Source organism: Rhinoraja longicauda, chromosome 3 (assembly GCF_053455715.1).
Source record: "Rhinoraja longicauda isolate Sanriku21f chromosome 3, sRhiLon1.1, whole genome shotgun sequence".
Classification (NCBI taxonomy): Eukaryota; Metazoa; Chordata; class Chondrichthyes; order Rajiformes; family Arhynchobatidae; genus Rhinoraja; species Rhinoraja longicauda.
In genome coordinates this window covers 95,414,404-95,435,049 of record NC_135955.1, presented here as the reverse complement: position 1 = coordinate 95,435,049, position 20,646 = coordinate 95,414,404, and the positions used below count along the sequence as shown (strand labels likewise).

Here is a 20,646-nt window from a genome sequence, read left to right as displayed (position 1 = left end):
AAAAATGACATCCTGACTCACTTGCAAAGCAGCACAACAGAACAGGGGACTGGGTGGGCCGAAGGGCCTGTTTCCATGCCGTCTCTCTAGATCTTATCGAAACATATAAGATTATTAAGGGGTTGGGCACGTTCGAGGCAGGAAACATGTTCCCAATGTTGGGGGAGTCCAGAACCAGGGGCCACAGTTTAAGAATAAGGGGTAGGGCATTTAGAACGGAGATGAGGAAAAACTTTTTCAGTCAGAGAGTTGTAAATCTGTGGAATTCTCTGCCTCAGAAGGCAGTGGAGTCCAATTCTCTGAATGCATTCAAGAGAGAGCTCTTAAGGATAGTGGAGTCAGGGGGTATGGGGAGAAGGCAGGAACGGGGTACTGATTGAGAATGATCAGCCATGATCACATTGAATGGTGGTGCTGGCTCGAAGGGCCGAATGGCCTCCTCCTGCACCTATTGTCTATTGTCTATTGTCTAATCTAACCGAAACTAAAATGAAAGCGCGCTCTGTCAGTAGTGTTACTGGGAGCAATGTGTAAATAGGAGCTGTACAATGGCAAACTATCCCAGCTCAGTATCAGCTCTCTGTTTATTCATTCAGCTGTGACTCGACTGCACACACGAGCACACACAACAAAGGCCGGGCATCCTCGCTGATCTTTATCACACGGAACTAAAGTTCATTGTGAGTTTGGAGAAGTGTGGGAGGAGGCAGCTGTCTGTCGGGCTTGCAGCCAAAGAGGCAATTAAAAGGCTGCCTTCAAGGTTACTACAGGCCACGGGATCTGGTTTTCAATTCTTGAACTCAAAAGATGTGTAATGTACCTCGGGGAATTAACAGTGCGTGTTGCCAGAATCGCACTGAATCCAGAGACTAATATTCTTCAAAATGTTATTGTTACGGTTTGAGCTGTCCGGGCGTTGACTTAGCACAAAGAAATTAGCTGGCATGCCGTTTAATATTCTGAATTCATCCGACATATTCTTCCATTGTCTCCAACCGTGGCTTATGGAAGTGCCTCTTGACAAGCAAGTTTCCGTTAAATCCCCCCGCCGTTCAAAAAGGCAATTGATATCTTTAATCGAGAAGAAACAAAGGTTCATTTTGTGCACTTTAAAAAACAATTATTTTTAGTCTCTTTCGTTAAGGCGTGCAAAATGCAAAAAATAAAAAATGGAAAGTAGTATAAGAAAATAACTGCAGATGCTGGTACAAATCGATTTATTCACAAAATGCTGGAGTAACTCAGCGGGTCAGGCAGCACCTCTGGAGAACATGGATAGGTGACGTTTCACAGAGTGCTGGAGTAACTCAGCGGGTCAGGCAGCATCTCTGGAGAACATGGATAGGTGACGTTTCACAGAGTGCTGGAGTAACTCAGCGGGTCAGGCAGCATCTCTGGAGAACATGGACAGGTGACGTTTCACAGAGTGCTGGAGTAACTCAGCGGGTCAGGCAGCATCTCTGGAGAACATGGATAGGTGACGTTTCACAGAGTGCTGGAGTATCTCAGCGGGTCAGGCAGCATCTCTGGAGAACATGGATAGGTGACGTTTCGGGTTGGGACTCTTCTTCAGACCATGGTCTCTTTGGATCCTGGACTGAGGTACATTTGGCACAGGATCTGACATTGCGTTAGATTAATATTGATTAACGGACCGCAGATTAGGAGACAAAGGGAAATGTTTTTTTTTTGTTTATCTTAGTTTAGTTTAATTTTTCTCAATGTATTGTTTTGGAGATTCATTTTGATATTTTAAACATCTTTCATTATTTACTTCATTGGTCCCTACTCTATTCCTTACAGCGCAGGAGGATGAGGGGTGATGTTATAGAGGTGTATAAAATCATGAGTGGAATAGATCGGGTAGACGCACATAGTCTCTTGCCCAGAGATGGGGAATTGAGGACCAGAGGGCATAGGTTTAAGTTGAAGGGGGAAAGATTTAATAAGAATCTCAGGGGTAACTTTTTCACACAAAGGGTGGTGGGTGTATGGAACGAGCTGCCGGAGGAGGTAGTTGAGGCAGGGACTATTGCAACATTTAAGGTATGTGGATAGGACAGGTTTAGAAAGATATGGGCCAAACGCAGGCAAGTGGGATTAGTGTAGAGCCAGTGTCGATGGCACATGTTGGTTGGTATGGCAAATTGGTCCGAAGGGCCTGTTTGCACACTGTATGACTATGACGAAGATCATAATTGGCAAATAGGACCTAAAAGACTCTTGCCAGAGTTAGGCCCAGCCAAATTGGAGGAACATCACCTCATATTTCGCTTGGGCCGCTTACACCCCAACGGTATGAACATTGACTTCTCTAACTTCAAGTAACCCTTGCTTTCCCTCTCTCTCCATCCCTCCCCTTCCCATTTCTCCGACCAGTCTTACTGTTTCCGACTACATTTTACCTGTTGGCTTTGTTGTTCCTTCTCCCAGCTAACGATGATCTATTCTACATATTCCTTGATCTGCATTCCCTTTGTCCTGTACGTACCGCCCACTCCCCTGACATCAGTCTAAAGAAGGTATAGACCCGAAACATCACCCATTCCTTCTCTCCAGAGATGCTGCCTGTCCCGCTGAGTTACTCCAATATTTTGTGTCTATCTGGGACCTAAAAGACACTTGGACAGGTACATGGATAGGAAAGGTTTAGTGAAATACTAGACCAAATGGACCCGTTGGGCCCAAACCTCTCCTGCATTTGTGCAGCACCCTCTCCTCCCCTCCCCCTCCCCCCCTTCCCCTCCCCCCCACTCCATCCCACTCAACCCCCTTATCCTCCTTCCCCCTCCCCCTCCCCTTCCCCCTCCCCCTCCCCCCCTTCCCATCCCCCCCACTCTATCCCCCTCAACCCCCTTATCCTCCCTCCCTCCCTCCCTAGGAGATAGATTTAAACTTTAAAATGTGAATAACTTAAAAAATATAACACCTATTTCAATAAAGCTTCTTCCACTACCACCAAAGGGACGACGGTGAGTAAGGTGGGCCAAAATTGTCGCGCTATCGTGCACCGTTTTGGCTGCAGTTCAGGAACAAACAGACAAACAAACGAGAGTTTTAGTATATGAATGGACCAAATGTAGGTAAATGGGACTAGCTTACATGGGGCAGCTTGGTTGACATGGACGTTGGCTTTCCTCCAAAGTACTGCACAGGAAACTGTGCATCAAATGTAGGAAATGTCTCTTGTCATTGTTTCGGCCTGTGCTTTCTCCATGTTCTTGAACATGGGAGGCAGCATTTGTTACTGCAAATCTTTTCACATAATTCACATTTCCAAGGCAGTTTCTCGGATAATTCTTAAGGACAGGGCTGGGAAATTCCTTTTTGCCTTACCCCACTGTTCTGCCAATCACCACCCCCTCACCAGTATCCACCTATCACTTGCCAGGTTTTGCCCCGCTCCTACCTCCCTTTTCCAGCTTTCTACCCCCTACGACAACCAGTCTGAAGAAGGCTCCCAAGTCTGGGGTTGCCAACTGTCAATTTGCCAATTTTGGGCTAAATTGATTTGTCCTGTACGGGACCGCCCTTGCCCCGTATTCGGCCCGCTGGCTGCTGTCCGGCCAGGACAATCTAGGCTAACGGAGTGTGTTCGGGGAGCGGGGCCGATGGAGGTTGCATAGCAACCCGCCTCGCAGCCCGGGCGGCCGCCATTGTTGAAAGACTGGAGCGACAGGGCTTGTATACACTGGAATTTAGAAGGATGAGAGGGGATCTTATTGAAACATATAAGATTATTAAGCAATTGGACACGCTAGAGGCAGGAAACATGTTCCCGATGTTGGGGGAGTCCAGAACCAGGGGCCACAGTTTAAGAATAAGGGGTAGGCCATTTAGAACGGACCTTTTCAGTCAGAGAGTTGTAAATCTGTGGAATTCTCTGCCTCAGAAGGCAGTGGAGGCCAATTCTCTGGATGCTTTCAAGGGAGAGTTAGATAGAACTTTTAATGATAGCGGAGTCAAGGGGTGTGGGGAGAGGGCAGGAACGGGGTACTGATTGTGAATGATCAGCCATGATCACATTGAGTGGCGGTGCTGTCTTGAAGGGTCGAATGGCCTACTCCTGCACCTATTGTCCATTGATAGGAAATTGGGTTTATATTTCTCCAGTTTAAATTCCGGTTTACACCTCCAAAAAGCAAACGATGAGCAATGAAAGGCGGAGCCCACAATGGTCCATTGCTGGCTGTGGGGGAGGGCATAACGAGGGAAACTCAGCAGTGAAACGTACAATTACACGGGCGGGGAAGGGGTGGAACAAGTTGGTTTAGTGTCGGTACTTAAATTCTCGTGATATTGTGTGAACGAAGAAATATGAGATGGCGTGCAGCCTGAACCGAGAGTTTGGCCGGAAGGATATTTGTCTGTTAAATGGAATACAAGCACTTTAGTTTTAAGTTTAAAAGTTATTGGTAAGTAGTGCAATCACATTCCTGATTCTAAAGGTATTTAGAGTTGGGTGTGGCTATTAATGTGAGAGTTGTCCCAATAACATTCCAGCTTCGAAGATTGCTTTTGGTTTTCTATTGAACGAGCCTTCTTTATTGTACAAACATAGAAAATAGGTGCAGGAGGAGGCCATTTGGCCCTTCGAGCCAGTACCGCCATTCATTGTGATCATGGCTGATCATCCACAATCAGTAACCCGTGCCTGCATTCTCCCCATATCCCTTGATTCCGCTAGCCCCCAGAGCTCTATCTAACTTCTGCTTAATTGGATTTATTAACATCCATTTCAACCTTGGATCCCTCAGTTTTTGTTAACCAGAGGAACATCTTATAACCATTCTATGTTGTTTAAAACCCTCTTGCATTCATTTTGGAGATTTTTTTTGAATAGGTGCTGGAGGAGGCCATTTGGCCCTTTGAGCCAGCACCGCCATTCATTGTGATCATGGCTGATCATTCTCAATCAGTACCCCGTTCCTGCCTTCTCCCCATATCCCTTGATTCCGTTCGCCCACCAGAGCTCTATCTAACTCTCTCTTAAATTCCAGTGAATTAGCCTCCACTGCCTTCTGTGGCAGAGAATTCCACAAATTCACAACTCTCTGGGTGAAGAGGTTTCTTCTCATATTGAAAACAAATATTTTGAAGTGCCTGAACAAAGGCCTTTGTTTTAGACATGTTGATATGTTGTAGCAGCTTTTCCACTGTGGATTGTACAAAGAGCATCTGTGCCAACAAACGTGTTAGAAGTGGTTTTTAAATGGAAATCGTTTAGTTTAGTCTAGAGGGCGGTCACGGTGGCGCAGCGGTAGAGTTGTTGCCTTACAGCGAATGCAGCGCCGGAGACCCGGGTTCAATCCCGACTACGGGTGCTGTCTGTACGGAGTTTGTACGTTCTCCCCATGACCTGCGTGGGTTTTCTCCAAGTTCTTTGGTTTCCTCCCACACTCTGAAGACGTACAGGTTTGTAGGTTAATTGGCTGGGCAAATGTAAAAATTGTCCCTAGTGGGTGTCGGACAGTGTTAATGTGTGGGGATCGCTGTCGGCGCGGACCCGGTGGGCTGAAGGGCCTGTTTCCGCGCTGCATCTCTAAACTAAAGACACAGGCCCTTAGGCCCACCGAGTCCACGCCAACCAGTGATCCCTGCACACTAACACTATCCCGCGCACACACAGGGGACAATTTACAACTTTACCAAGCCAATTAACCTACAAACCTGTGCGTCTTTGGAGCGTGGGAGAAAACCCTAGCACCCAGAGAAAACCCACGATTTGCTGGCTTTATCTTGCACTAAACGTTATTCCCTTATCATGTACTGTGTGCAGTTTTGGTCTCCAAATTTGAGGAAGGATATTCTTGCTATTGAGGGCGTGCAGCGTAGGTTTACGAGGTTAATTCCCGGAATGGCGGGACTGTCATATGTTGAAAGACTGGAGCGACTAGGCTTGTATACACTGGAATTTAGAAGGATGAGAGGAGATCTTATCGAAACGTTTAAGATTATTAAGGGGTTGGACACATTAGAGGCAGGAAACATGTTCCCAATGTTGGGGGAGTCCAGAACAAGGGGCCACAGTTTAAGAATAAGGGGTAGGCCATTTAGAACTGAGATGAGGAAAAACTTTTTCAGTCAGAGAGTTGTGAATCTGTGGAATTCTCTGCCTCAGAAGGCAGTGGAGGCCAATTCTCTGAATGCATTCAAGAGAGAGCTAGATAGAGCTCTTAAGGATGGCGGAGTCAGGGGGTATGGGGAGAAGGCAGGAACGGGGTACTGATTGAGAATGATCAGCCATGATCTCATTGAATGGCGGTGCTGGCTCGAAGGGCCGAATGGCCTCCTCCTGCACCTATTGTCTATTGTCTATTGTATCTATACACTGTAAATGCCTAGATTGTAATCATGTATTGTCTTTCCGTTGGCTGGTTAGCACGCAACAAAAGCCTTTCTCTGCACCTCGGTACACGTGACAATAGGTTATGGGGAGAAGGTACAAACTCCGTACAGATACACCCGTAGTCAGGATCGAACCCGGGTCTCCTGCATTGTAAGGCAGCAACTCTACCGCTGCGCCACCGTGCCACACTAATCTATGTGAATGGATTCTTTAAAATCAATTTTGTTCATCGGGTTTGTAGGCTAATTGGCTTGGTAAAATTGTAAATTGTGTCTAGTTGTGTGTAGGATTGTGTTAGTGTGCGGGGATCGCTGGTCGGCGCGGACTAGGTGGGCCAAAGGGCCTGTTTCTACGCTGTATCGCTAAACTAAAGTAAACTAAACATTGGGAAAATGCTGGAAATCTAAAAACGAAAATTCTGAAGGCAGAGAAAATCTGGAAAAGTTTGTGAACGTCATTGGTAAAACAGTTAGATGTAATTAAATCTCTGGGTTTCTGGCTAGAACAAGAAAGCAAGCTTTTGATCAGAACTTGAGATTCTTGGTTTGCTTGGAGTTGTCCAGGGAATAATTGAATAGAGAGCAAGTAAATATAATAAAATTTAAAAAAGCGCAAAAATGGTCTATTCCTTCAACTGTGGAAATGGGAGATTATAGACAATAGACAATAGGTGCAGGAGGAGGCCATTCGGCCCTTCGAGCCAGCACCGCCATTCAATGTGATCATGGCTGATCATTTTCAATCAGTACCCCGTTCCTGCCTTCTCCCCATACCCCCTGACTCCGCTATCCTTAAGAGCTCTATCTAGCTCTCTCTTGAATGCATTCAGAGAATTGGCCTCCAGTGCCTTCTGAGGCAGATTCTATGGCACAGTAAATTTTGAGCAGCGATGAAAAAGTGGACTCTGTTTGGAATAACGCGCTTAAAATGTGACTTGCATAAACATGCTTTAGATAAGCAGCTTGAAATTTACTGGCGTGCAGCAAAAAGACATGGGTTATGTTTAAATACTTTGGACAGAAAGCAGAACTGCGGTACAGTGGGGAGTTGGTGACTTGGAGCGCCAGAGACCCGGGATCGACCCTGACTACGGGTGCTGTCTGTGCGGAGTTTGTACGTTCTCCCCGTGACCTGCGTGGGTTTCCTCCGGATGCTCCGGTTTCCTCTCACATTCCAAAGACGTGCAGGTTTGTAGGTTAATTGACTTCAGTAAAGATTGTAAATCGTCCTAGTGTGGGTAGGATGGTGCTAGTGTGCGGGGATCGCTGGTCGGTGCGGACTCGGTGGGCCAAAGAGCCTGTTTCTGTGCTGTATCTCTAAACCAAATTGAAACGCATCACGCTTAAGAGCCTAGCTCCCACATAAAGATTTGAAATGATTTTTTTCAATATTTAGTCATAGAGTCACACAGCATGGAATCAGGGCCCTTTGCCCAACTCGGCCTTGCTGATCAAGATGGTCATCCCATTTTCCCCTCATTCAACGGATATCCCTTTGAACCTTTCCTAACGAGGTAGCTGTCCAAATATATTTTAAAAGTCATTATTGTACCTGCCTCAACCATTTCCTCTGTCTGCTCATTCCATATTTGTACCAGCCTCTGTGAAAATGTCACCCCTCAGTTGGGTCGCCAACAGTCCCGTATTAGCCGGGACATCCCGTATTTTGGGCTAAATTGGTTTGTCCCGTACGGGACCCGCCCTTGTCTATTGAGGGCGTGCAGCGCAGGTTTACTAGGTTAATTCCCGGAATGGCGGGACTATCATATGTTGAAAGACTGGAGCGACTAGGCTTGTATACACTGGAATTTAGAAGGATGAGAGGAGATCTTATCGAAACATATAAGATTATTAAGGGGTTGGACACGTTAGAGGCTGGAAACATGTTCCCAATGTTGGGGGAGTCCAGAACCAGGGGCCACAGTTTAAAAATAAGGGGTAGGCCATTTAGAACGGAGATGAGGAAAAACTTTTTCAGTCAGAAAGTTGTAAATCTGTGGAATTCTCTGCCTCAGAAGGCAGTGGAGGCCAATTCTCTGAATGCATTCAAGAGAGAGCTAGATAGAGCTCTTAAGGATAGCAGAGTCAGGGGGTATGGGGAGAAGGCAGGAACGGGGTACTGATTGAGAATGATCAGCCATGATCACATTGAATGGCGGTGCTGGCTCGAAGGGCCGAATGGCCTCCTCCTGCACCTATTGTCTATTGTCTATTGTCCCGTATTAGGCCCGTGGGCCGCTGTAAGCCCGGACGTTGTAGGCCCGGGGGCCGCTGTAGGCACGGACAGTGTAGGCTAACGGAGTGTGTTCGGGGAGCGGAGACGAGTGTGTTCGCCTAACGGAGGTTGCCTCACAACCCGCTTCCCGGCCTGGGTGGCCGCCATTAATGGAGCGGGAGCACGTGGCTGCTGGCTGGGTGAGGTCACATGGGGCGCGGGGCGGTGACGTCACCTTGTCCCGTATTTGGGAGTGTGATAGTTGGCACCCTTACCCCTCAGGTTCCTATTAAATCTTTTCCCTGTCACTTTAAACCCGTAATCTGTAGTTTCTGACCCCCCCAACCCTGGTAAAAAGATGGCATGCATTCACCCTATCTATTCTCATGATTTCGTACACCTCGATGAGATCACCCCTCAGTCCCTGCCAGTCCAAGGAATATAGCCTGTCCAAAGACGTACAGGTTTGTAGGTCAATTGGCTTCTGTAAATTGTCCCTAGTGTGTGTAGGATAGTGTTAGTGTGCGGGGATCGCTGGTCGGCAAGACTTGGGGACGAAGGGCCTGTTTCTGCGATGTATCTCTAAAGTCTACAGTCTAAACCTTCACGAACAGTTCTCTTCTTTGCATGGCAGACATGGGGTGTTGCCCAAATGGTAAATTCCGCTCCGTTTTCATAGAAACATAGAAATATAGGTGCAGGAGTAGGCGATGCGGCCCTTTGAGCCAGCACCGCTATTCAATATGATCATGGCTGATCATCCACAATCAGTACCCCGTTCCTGCTTTTTCCCCCATATCCCTCGATTCCTTTAGCCCTAAGAGCTCTATCTAACTCTCTCTTGAGAATTCCACAGATTCACAACTCTCTGGGTGAAGAGGTTTTTCCTCGTCTCAGTCTTAAATGGCCGACCACTTATTCTTAAACTGTGGCCCCTGGTTCTGGACTCCTTCAACATGGGGAACATTTTTCCTGCATCTAGCATGTCCAATCCTCTAAGGATTTTATATGTTTCTATATTCTTGTTGACCTTTGTAGCGTTGCAATGCAAGCACCTCTTTAACATGCTGCAATAACACACAATCATCTTGACTCCTGGGGTATTTCTGCCATTATCACGTTTTGTACTCTAACCTTTGCTTATCCCACTCTATCTTATCGCTCAAACGAGCTTTAACCAACTAAGGGCATGAAATTTTACATCTATTTGACTTGAATTATAACATTATTTTTGTGATTCTTGGATACAAGGTTCTTAATATTCTCTTTATTCTTAATATACCTGTAGAATTTCTTGGGATTTCTCTTTACCTTGCCTGTCAGCTAGGGTTACCAACTTTCTCACTCCCAAATAAGGGACAAAAAGCGCCCCACATGACCTCACCTAGCCAGCGGCCACGTGCTCCCGCTCCACCAATAGCGGCCGCCCGGGCCGGGAGGCGGGTTGCTACACAACCTCCGTTAGGCGGCGCCCGGGCCTACAGTGTCCGGGCCTACAGCTGCCCCCAGGCCTACAGTGTCCGGGCCTACAGCTGCCCCCAGGCCTACAGTGTCCGGGCCTACAGCTGCCCCCAGGCCTACAGTATCTGGACCTACGGTGTCCTGGGCCTACGGTGTCCTGGGCCTACAGCTGCCCCCAAGCCGACAGTGTCCGGGCCTACAGTGTCCGGGCCTACAGTGTCCGGGCCTACACTGTCCAGGCCTACAGTTGCCCCCAGGCCTACAGTGTCCAGGCCTACAGCTGCTCCCAGGCCTACAGTGTCCGGGCCTACAGTGTCTGGACCTACACTGTCCAGGCCTACAGTGTCCGGGCCTACACTGTCCAGGCCTACAGTTGCCCCCAGGCCTACAGTGTCCAGGCCTACAGCTGCTCCCAGGCCTACAGTGTCCGGGCCTACAGTGTCTGGACCTACACTGTCCAGGCCTACAGTGTCCGGGCCTACAGTGTCCAGGCCTACAGCTGCTCCCAGGCCTACAGTGTCCGGGCCTACAGTGTCTGGACCTACACTGTCCAGGCGCCGCAGAAATGCTGGTGGAGCCAGATACGATAGTGGCGTTTAAAAGGCTTTTAGATAGACACGTGGAAGTACAAGGAATGTCGGGACATGGAATTCTCTGCCACAGAGGGCAGTGGAGGCCAATTCACTGGATGAATTTAAAAGATAGTTAGATAGAGATCTAGGGGCTAGTGGAATCAAGGGATATGGGGAGAAGGCAGGCACGGGTTACTGATTGTGGATGATCAGCCAGGAACACAATGAATGGCGGTGCTGGCTCGAAGGGCCAAATGGCCTTCTCCTGTACCTATTTCCTATGTTTCAATGTTTCTATGATTGTGTGTAGGCAGAAGGGATTAGACAATAGACAATAGGTGTAGGAGTAGGCCAATCGACCCTTTGAGCCAGCACCGCCATTCAATGTGATCATGGCTGATCATTCACAATCAGTACCCCGTTCCTGCCTTCTCCCCGTACCCCCTGACTCCGCTATCCTTAAGAGCTCTATCTAACTCTCTCTTGAAAGCATCCGGAGAATTGGCCTCCACTGCCTTCTGATGTGGCGCAGCGGTAGAGTTGCTGCCTCACAGCGCCGGAGACCCGGGTTCGATCCTGACTACGGGTGCTGTCTGTATGGGGTTTGTACATTCTCACTGTGACCGGTTGGTAACTTAGTTGGCGCCAGAAACGTGGTGACTCGTGTGTACGAGGTGAGTTCTACTGTTTGATTTTACACAGTTGTGTGCAAAACAAAGCATGCCCAGGTACAATTGACAATAAAGTATCATCATAAGATCATAAGTGCTTGGAGCAGAATTAGGCCATTTGGCCCATCAAGTCTACTCCGCCATTCAATCATGGCTGATCTATCTCTCCCTCCTAACCCCATTCTCCTGCCTTCTCCCCATAACCTCTGACATCCGTACTGATCAAGAATCTAACCATCTCTGCCTTAAATATATCCACTGACTTGGTCTCCACAGCCTTCTATGGCAAAGAATTCCACGGATTCACCACCCTCACCAAAGAAATTCTTCCCCTTTCCTAAAAGAACGTCCTTTAACTCAAGAGTCAAGAGTGTTTTATTGTCATGTTTTATTGTCCCAGATAGAACAATGACATTCCTACTTGCTGCAGAACAACAGAATATGTAAACATAGTACACTGTAAATAATAATAATAATAACTAGACCAAGTTGGCCGTTCCTCGTAGAGAGGGGACAGGGAAGGGGAGAGGGTGTGATTGAGTGAGCCCTGCGCCCAAAGCCTCTCCTATATTGTAGCACCCTCAACCCCCCCCACTCAATCCCCCTTATCCCCCTCCTCCCCCCACTGACCCACTCCATCCCCCCTACCCACCCCCACTTGCCCCTCCCCTGCCCCCACCCCCACTTTCCCTTCCCCTACCCCCACTCCCCCCGGCCCTGCCTCCACCCCCATTTCCCCCTCCCCCCCACTCACCACCTCCCTCCCCCACCCCCACTCTCCCTGCCCGCACCCCACACCCCAATCTTCCCTCCTCCCCACCCCACTCTCCCCCACTCTTCCCTTCTCCCCACCCCCACCCTGCCCTCCTCCCCACCCCCACTCTCTTTGCCCGCACCCCACTCTCCCCCACCCCCAATCTTCCCTTCTCCCCACCCCCACTCTCCCCCACCCCCACTCTTCCCTTCTCCCCAGCCCCACCCTGCCCTCCTCCCCACCCCCACTCTCCCCCACCCCCACTCTTCCCTTCTCCCCACCCCCACTCTCCCCCACCCCCACTCTTCCCTTCTCCCCAGCCCCACCCTGCCCTCCTCCCCACCCCCACTCTCCCCCACCCCCACTCTTCCCTTCTCCCCACCCCCACTCTCCCCCACCCCCACTCTTCCCTTCTCCCCAGCCCCACCCTGCCCTCCTCCCCACCCCCACTCTCTCCTCCCCCCACCCCCTCCCCTTTCTCCCCTCTTCCCCACCCCCACTCTCCCCTGCCGCGCACTGTCCTCCTTCTCCCCCACCCCCACTCTCTCTGGGGTGGCCAGGGTGGTGTGGGTCTCTGATGATGCTGGCTGCCATTTTGAGGCAGTACCTCCTGTAAATCCCTTCGATGGTGGGGAGGTCAGAGCAGGCGATGGACTGGGCAGTGTTCACAACCTTTTGCAGTTTATTCCGCTCCTGAAGGTTCAAGTTGCTGATACAACCAGTCAATATGCTGGCTACTGGACACCTGTAGAAGTAATCCTGAGTATCATTGAATTATTGAACGCATGGGTGTTCTCCTGCAGTTCCAGGTTCCTCCCACACTCCAAAGGACGTACAGGTTTGTAGGTTCATTGGCTTCAGGAAATATTGTAAATTGGGCCTTGTGTGCAGGATAGCATGAGTGTGTGGGGACCACTCGATAAGCTGAAGGGCCTGTTTCTGCGCAGTATCTCTAAACTAAACTAAACTAAACTGGGGAACATAAATGCACTTAATAAATCAGGAGATGTAAACATGTTGTTAGTAGTGGTGGCCGCACAACTACAAAATTATGCCCTGCCCTTACTTGGTTCAGGAAGGAACTGCAGATGCTGGTTTACACTGACGACAGACACAAAATGCTGGAGTAACTCAGCGGGTCAGGCAGCATCTCTGGAGAACACGGATAGGTGACGTTTCACAGAGTGCTGGAGTAACTCAGCGGGTCAGGCAGCCTCTCTGGAGAACACGGATAGGTGATGTTTCACAGAGTGCTGGAGTAACTCAGCAGGTCAGGCAGCCTCTCTGGAGAACATGGATAGGTGACGTTTCACAGAGTGCTGGAGTAACTCAGCGGGTCAGGCAGCCTCTCTGGAGAACATGGATAGGTGAGGTTTCGGGTCGAGACCCTTCTTCAGCCTTCAGACCCCCGAAACGTCACCTATTCCTTTTCTCCAGAGATGCTGCCTGACCTCCTGAGTTACTCCAACATTTTGTGTCTACCTTCTGCCCTTAAGTGGTCTGATCTGTAACATGAGTCCAGGACGGTCATGGTGGCGCAGCGGTAGAGTTGCCGCCTTACAGCGAATGCAACGCTGGAGACATGGGTTCGATCCCGACTATGGGTGCTGTCGGTACGGCGTTTGTATGTTCTCCCCGTGATCTACGTGGGTTTTCTCCAAGATAGAAACGTAGATAATAGGTGCAGGAGGAGGCCATTTGGCCCTTCGAGCCAGCACCGCCATTCATTGTGATCGTGGCTGATCATCTACAATCAGTAACCCGTGCCTGCCTTCTCCCCATATCCCCTGATTCCACTAGCCCCAAGAGCTCTATCTAACTCTCTTTTAAATTCATCCAGTGAATTGGCCTCCACTGCCCTCTGTGGCAGAGAATTCCACAAATTCACAACTCTCTGGGAGAAAAAGTTTCTTCTCACCTCAGTTTTAAACTTAGTTTTAACCTTTATTCTTAGACTGTGATCTCCGGTTTCCTCCCACACTCCAAAGAAGTACAGGTTTGTAGGTTAATTGGCTTGGTAAATGTAAAAAAAATTGTCCCTGGTTGGTGTAGGATAGTGTTAAAAATTGTCCCTAGTGGGTATAGGATACCTCCAGTATAGTCCCTGGTGGACCCTTTGGAAGTGATTTGACCACAAGATACAAGACAAGATATTATGTGTGTACGGTTGACTCTTAATTGACCTGGGACAACGTGGGCTGGGCAGTACACACAGAGTCAGTCAATGAACATGACAATTAAACACTCTTTTGACTCTTGAATGAATATAATTGGCTCTCCGTCTCTTAAAGGCAGCTGTCCGGTTGCAAGAATGAGAATAACACGTGTGAGAGCTCAGAAGCCAAAAAACCAAAAAAGCTCTTAAGGATAGCGGAGTCAGGGGGTATGGGGAGAAGGCAGGAACGGGATACTGATTGAGAATGATCAGCCATGATCACATTGAATGGCGGTGCTGGCTCGAAGGGGCCGAATGGCCTCCTCCTGCACCTATTGTCTATTGTCTATTATCACATAGCAGAAAAAAATACTATTACTAATGCAATCCACATTTCATCCAATGTTGATTTAGGTTCGACTAATGTTTTGTTAAAGTTCATGGCATTGTGGAGTTACCTTGTGAACAGCTACTTGAATTAACAGTGATTAAAGAATTTTTTGTTTGCTCTCATTTTTAATGAACGATTTGCAGAATGTGAGTCTATTTTGTGTGTGAATATAATGACAGATGCTTCCTGACTGAATTTTAAGGTAAGTAAGATCATTGCAAAAGTCTGAAGAAGGGTCTCGACCTGAAATGTCACCCATTCCTTCTCTCTAGAGATGCTGCCTGTCCCACTGAGTTACTCCAGCACTCTGTGAAACGTCACCTATCCATGTTCTCCAGAGATGCTGCCTGACCCGCTGAGTTACTCCAGCACTCTGTGAAACGTCGCCTGTCCGTGTTCTCCAGAGATGCTGCCTGACCCGCTGAGTTACTCCAGCACTCTGTGAAACGTCACCTATCCATGTTCTCCAGAGATGCTGCCTGACCCACTGAGTTACTCCAGCACTCTGTGAAACGTCGCCTGTCCGTGTTCTCCAGAGATGCTGCCTGTCCCGCTGAGTTACTCCAGCACTTTGTGTCTGTCTTCGGGTGTAAACCAGCGTCTGCAGTTCCCTTCCCTGCACGTTGCAAAAAACACATTGCAATGCGTTGGAAAGAGTTAATGCGTTACATTTGCCAGACAAGCTTCTAAAAATGGAGTGACGTTGAGATGCCAGCCTGCTTTCCTCTCGGTGTCTCGTTTCAGCCTTGCCAACTAAGGCTGCAGTTTTAGGGACTTTCACCTTTGTCCCAGTGAACTAGAGTGCGGGTCACGGAGTGACTGATTATTTTCCTGGATCTGAGCTGCGGAAAGCCAAGCAACTGATAGAACAGGTTTCACTGCCCCTTGCTTGTACGCCACCCTTGATTAGCCCGAGTGTAGGTTTTTGCAAGGCAGAGATTTTGGAAGAATTCCTCTCGTGAGTATGTGTCCAAGTACTTCAACCGTTTCTATCCGTTATCTGTTTTTTTCCCGCCCAGGTTTTACTCTTAAATTGGAGTTATTGAGGCCACGTTGATTATAGTGCTGAGTTGATTTCTATGTTGAAAGACTGGATCGACTAGGCTTGTTGTATACACTGGAATTTAGAAGGATGAGAGGGGATCTTATTGAAACATATAAGATTATTAAGGGGTTGGACACGTTAGAGGCAGGAAACATGTTCCCAATGTTGGGGGAGTCCAGAACAAGGGGCCACAGTTTAAGGATAAGGGGTAGGCCATTTAGAACGGAGATGAGGAAAAACTTTTTCAGTCAGAGAGTTGTGAATCTGTGGAATTCTCTGCCTCAGAAGGCGGTGGAGGCCAATTCTCTGAATGCTTTCAAGAGAGAGCTAGATAGAGCTCTTAAGGATAGCGGAGTCAGGGGGTACGGGAGAAGGCAGGAACGGGGTACTGATTGGGAATGATCAGCCATGATCTCATTGAATGGTGGTGTTGGCTCGAAGGGCCGAATGGCCTCCTCCTGCACCTATTGTCTGTCTATTGACTATTGATCAGCCTTGATCACATTGAATGGTGGTGCTGGCTCTCCAGGAGTAGGAGAATGGCCTACTCCTGCACCTATTGTCTATTGTCTATTGGACTATTGCCATTTGTCCACATGTTAACGTTCACCCTCAAACGCACCACGTATTTCAGTGACATGGAAACAAACTGTCTTGCTAACCGGTGTAAGTAACGCCTGGAAGTGCAATTAGATACAGTGATTTGCACCATTGCTTCGCTCGCTTTACCTCCTAATATTAGCACACAATAGTTAACCTGCAGAATGACCTTTGTAAATAACAAATCTCATGATCTGACAGCATGGAAAATAAGTAGCTGAGTACACAGTGGGCGATTTTTAATAAAAGGTTGTGCCTGGTTTTCAGGGTCATTTTAAGCTTCGGATAATCTGCGGCTCGGTGGTTTTACAGGATACAGGTCAGTCTTTCTCCTGCTACTTCTCCGATTGATTAGCGCGGACAATTTCAATCTTTTATCTTTGACATTGAGTCTGATGTCGGCAGACACACCTCACGTGAGGGTTTAAAAAAAAAAATCGTGCTGATTTTTGGAACGATTCTTTTCAGCGTTTCAGAAATTGTCCGCTAAAAGCAGTTCAGTCACAGGGGTAGACACAAAATTGCTGGGGTAACTTCCAACGGGACAGGCAGCAACTATGGAGAGAAGGAATGTGACCTTTCGGGGCCGAGACCTTTCTTCAGACACAGTTACGCAGAGATGCTGCCTGTCCCGCTGAGTTACTCCAGTATTTTGAAGGTAGACTCAAAATGCTGGAGTAACTCAGCGGGTCAGGCAGCATCTCAGGAGAGAAGGAATGGGTGACATTTCGGGTCGAGACCCTTCTTCAGTTTTTTGTGTCTATCTTCGTTGCAGAGATTACTGTGGCGCGCACTTTGTGGAAGACAGTTAGATGAACTCAAACTGGGATATTATAACAGAAAAATTGATGCATTACACTTTGCATTTCACTGGTTGCAGTTGGAGGGGACACTTTTAAATAAACTTTCATTGAACTCGCTGGTCACGTTATCTTGGTGTTTATTTCTATCTCTTGTTGGAATAATGCCTTGTATATAACTTATTTCCTATGGGAGACAAGCTGGATGCAGGAAAAATGTTGTCAATGTTGGGGGAGTCCAGAACCAGGGGCCACACAGTCTAAGAATAAAGGGGAGGCCATTTAAAACTGAGGTGAGAAGAAACTTTTTCACCCAGAGAGTTGTGAATTTGTGGAATTCTTTGCCACAGAGGGCAGTGGAGGCCAATTCACTGGGAGAAATTAAAAGAGAGTTAGATAGAGCTCTAGGGGCTAGCGGAATCAAGGGTTGTGGGGAGAAGGCAGGCACGGGTTACTGATTGTGGATGATCAGCCATGATCACAATGAATGGTGGTGCTGGCTCTGTAAGTCCACATTATGATCTGTGTTGCTAGTTGCATTAACAAAGCTCGGCTCGGCCCTGGGACTTTCCATCGCCCGGTGGGGGCTTCAAAAAGTTGGGAGCCTCGATCACCTCATGGCACCACGGGAGAAGAATGAGGAGGAGATAAGACTTTTCTTTGCCTTCCATCACAGTGAGGGTGTGTCTAGAGCAATCACTGTGATGGCTGTTTGTGTTAAAATTGTATCTGTGGTCCTGTGCTTTTTGTTGTCTACTTCCAGACCCTGACGTGAGAGGACGCTGGCGCTGTTTATTCGCCGCTTCTCCGTTAGGATAGTTTGTCTGTTTGTTTTTATGTTGATTGTTTTTGTAAAGCGCTTTGAGCTTCTGGTAAGGCGCTATATAAAATAAATGCTTATTATTATTATTATCATTAATAAAGTTGCAATTTAAATTCTACTCTAAACTATGAATATGCAGGCAATAGAGTCACATTTGGGATCATGCAGCTTGGAGATAGGCCCTTCAGCCCAACTCGTCCACACCGACGAAGATGCCCCATCTACACTAGTCCCACCTGTTTGCGTTTGGCCCATATCCCTCTAAACCTGTCCCATCCTTCCACCTGTCTTAATTGTTTCTTAAATGATGGGTTAGTCCCTGCCTCAACTACCTCCTCCGACAGCTTGTTCCATACACCCACCTCGTGTTGCCAACTGTCCCGTGTTAGCCGGGACATCCCGTATATTGGGCTAAATTGGTTTGTCCCGTACGGGACCGCCCTTGTCCCGTATTAGGCACAGGGAGCGCTGTAGTCCTGGATGCTGTAGGCCCGGACACTGTAGGTAATGACAGTATAGGTCCGGACAGTGTAGGCCCGGACAGTGTAGGCCCAGACACTGTAGGTAATGACAGTATAGGTCTGGACAGTGTAGGTCTGGACAGTGTAGGCCCAGACACTGTTGGCCCGGACACTGTAAGTAATGACAGTATAGGTCCGGACAGCGTACGCCCGGACAGTGTAGGTCCGGACAGTGTAGGTCCGGACACTGTTGGCCCGGACACTGTAGGTCATGACAGTTTAGGTCCGGACAGTGTAGACCCGGACACTGTAGGCCCGGACACTGTAGGCCCGGACACTGTTGGCCCGGACACTGTTGGCCCGGACACTGTTGGCCCGGACACTGTTGGCCCGGACACTGTTGGCCCGGACACTGTTGGCCCGGACACTGTTGGCCCGGACACTGTAGGTCCGGACAGTGTAGGTCCGGACAGTGTAGGTCCGGACAGTGTAGGCCCGGACACTGTTGGCCCGGACACTGTAGGTCATGACAGTATAGGTCCGGACAGTGTAGGCCCGGAGGCCCGGGCATTTCCTAACGGAGGATGCGTAGCAACCCGTCTCCCGGCCCGGGCGGCCGCCAATGGCGGAGCGGGAGCACGTGGCGGCTGGCTGGGTGAGGTCACATGGGGCGCGGGGCGGTGACGTCACCTTGTCCCTTATTTGGGAGGGAGAAAGTTGGCAACCCCTACACCCACCACACTTTGCGTGAAAAAGTTACCACTCAGATTCGGGTTAAATCTTTCCCCCCATCACCATAAACCTATGTCCTCTCGATCTCGTTTCCCCTACTCTGGGCAAGAGATTCTGTGCTTCCTATCTGTTCCTCTCATGATTTTGTACACCACTGACGTAACGTATTACTTTGGAAGGCTTTGATGCTGTTAATGGGATATGTGTTCCCTTTTCCCTGAGGTAGTTGAGGCAGGTACTTTAGCAACAATTAAAATACTTTTTTTAGACCAGTAATGGATAAGAAATGTTCAGAGGGATGTGGGCCTATGCGGGTAAGTGGGACTAGTGCAGATGGGGCGTCTTGATCAACATGGGCTAGTTGGGCCGAAGGGCCTGATTGTGTGAGGTGTGACTCTATGGCCCAATGCAAGGTTTTTACAAATTCATTTTCAATTCCTCTAGATATGATCTCAATGAAAGCCAATTGCATTTCTCCTTGACGATTCTCAATAAGGGTCCTGACCCGAAACGTTACCTCTCCATGTTCTCCAGAGATGCATAGAAACATAGAAAAATAGGTGCAGGAGTAGGCCATTCGGCCCTTTATGGCTGACCATCCACAATCAGTACCCCGTTCCTGCTTTTTCCCCATATCCCTTGATTCCTTTAGCTCTAAGAGCAAAATCAAACTCTCTCTTGAAAACATCCAGTGAATTGGCCTCCACTGCCTTCTGTGGGTGAAAAAGTTTTTCCTCATCTCAGTCCTAAATGGCCTTCCCCTTATTCTTAAACTGTGACTCCTGGTACCGGACTCCCCCAACATCGGGAACATTTTTCCTGCATCTAGTCTGTTCAATCCCTTAAGAATTGTACATGTTTCTATAAGATCCCCTCTCATCCTTCTAAACCCCCCACATCCAGAGATGCTGCCTGACCCACTGAGTTACTCCAGCACTTTGTGCCTTTTTGTGTATTAGCCGGCATCTGCAGTTCGTTGTTTCTACTAGGTAATGCAAACATCGCAGAACATATCTTAACGTCATCTGTGGAGAGACACAAAATGCTGGAGTAACTCAGCGGGACAGGCAGCATCTCTGGAGAGAAGGAATGGGTGACGTTTCAGGTCGAGACCCTTCTTCAGACCGAGAGTCAGGGGAGCGGGAAACGAGAGATATAGAACAAAGAAATGAAAGATATGCAAAAAAGGAATGATGATCCAGGAACTAGGAATGACATCCTTGCTATTGAGGCAGTGCAGCGTAGGTTCACGAGATTGATCCCTGGGATGGTGGGACTGTCATATGAGGAAAGATTGGAAAGACTGGGCTTGTATTCACTGGAGTTTAGAAGGATGAGAGGGGATCTCATAGAGACATATAAAATTATAAAAGGACTGGACAAGCTCGATGCAGGAAAAATATTCCCAATGTTGGGGGAGTCCAGAACCAGGGGCCACAGTCGAAGAGTAAAGGGGAGGCCATTTAAAACTGAGGTGAGAGGGAACTTTTTCACCCAGAGAGTTGTGAATTTGTGGAATTCTCCGCCACAGAAGGCAGTGGAGGCCAATTCACTGGATGAATTTAAAAGAGAGTTAGATGGAGCTCTGGGGGCTAGTGGAATCAAGGGATATGGGGAG

At 48.4% G+C, this 20,646-nt stretch overlaps 1 protein-coding gene across 5 annotated transcripts in view; it reads left to right on the top strand.

Annotated features, from left to right (window-relative positions):
- The window catches only part of acsl1a (acyl-CoA synthetase long chain family member 1a), a 179,699-nt gene that overhangs the window by 68,484 nt on the left and 90,569 nt on the right, over nucleotides 1-20,646 (top strand). Inside the window, exon 1 of one of the 5 annotated variants that reach the window (XM_078396683.1) lies at nucleotides 15,415-15,525. The exons of 2 other annotated variants lie outside the window; for them this stretch is intronic. The gene's annotated coding sequence lies outside the window, so the exon portion shown is untranslated. Of the gene's footprint in view, nucleotides 1-15,414; nucleotides 15,530-16,491; nucleotides 16,532-20,646 lie in introns of those variants that run through there. 2 more of the 5 variants (XM_078396682.1, XM_078396681.1) reach the window with 2 other exon arrangements.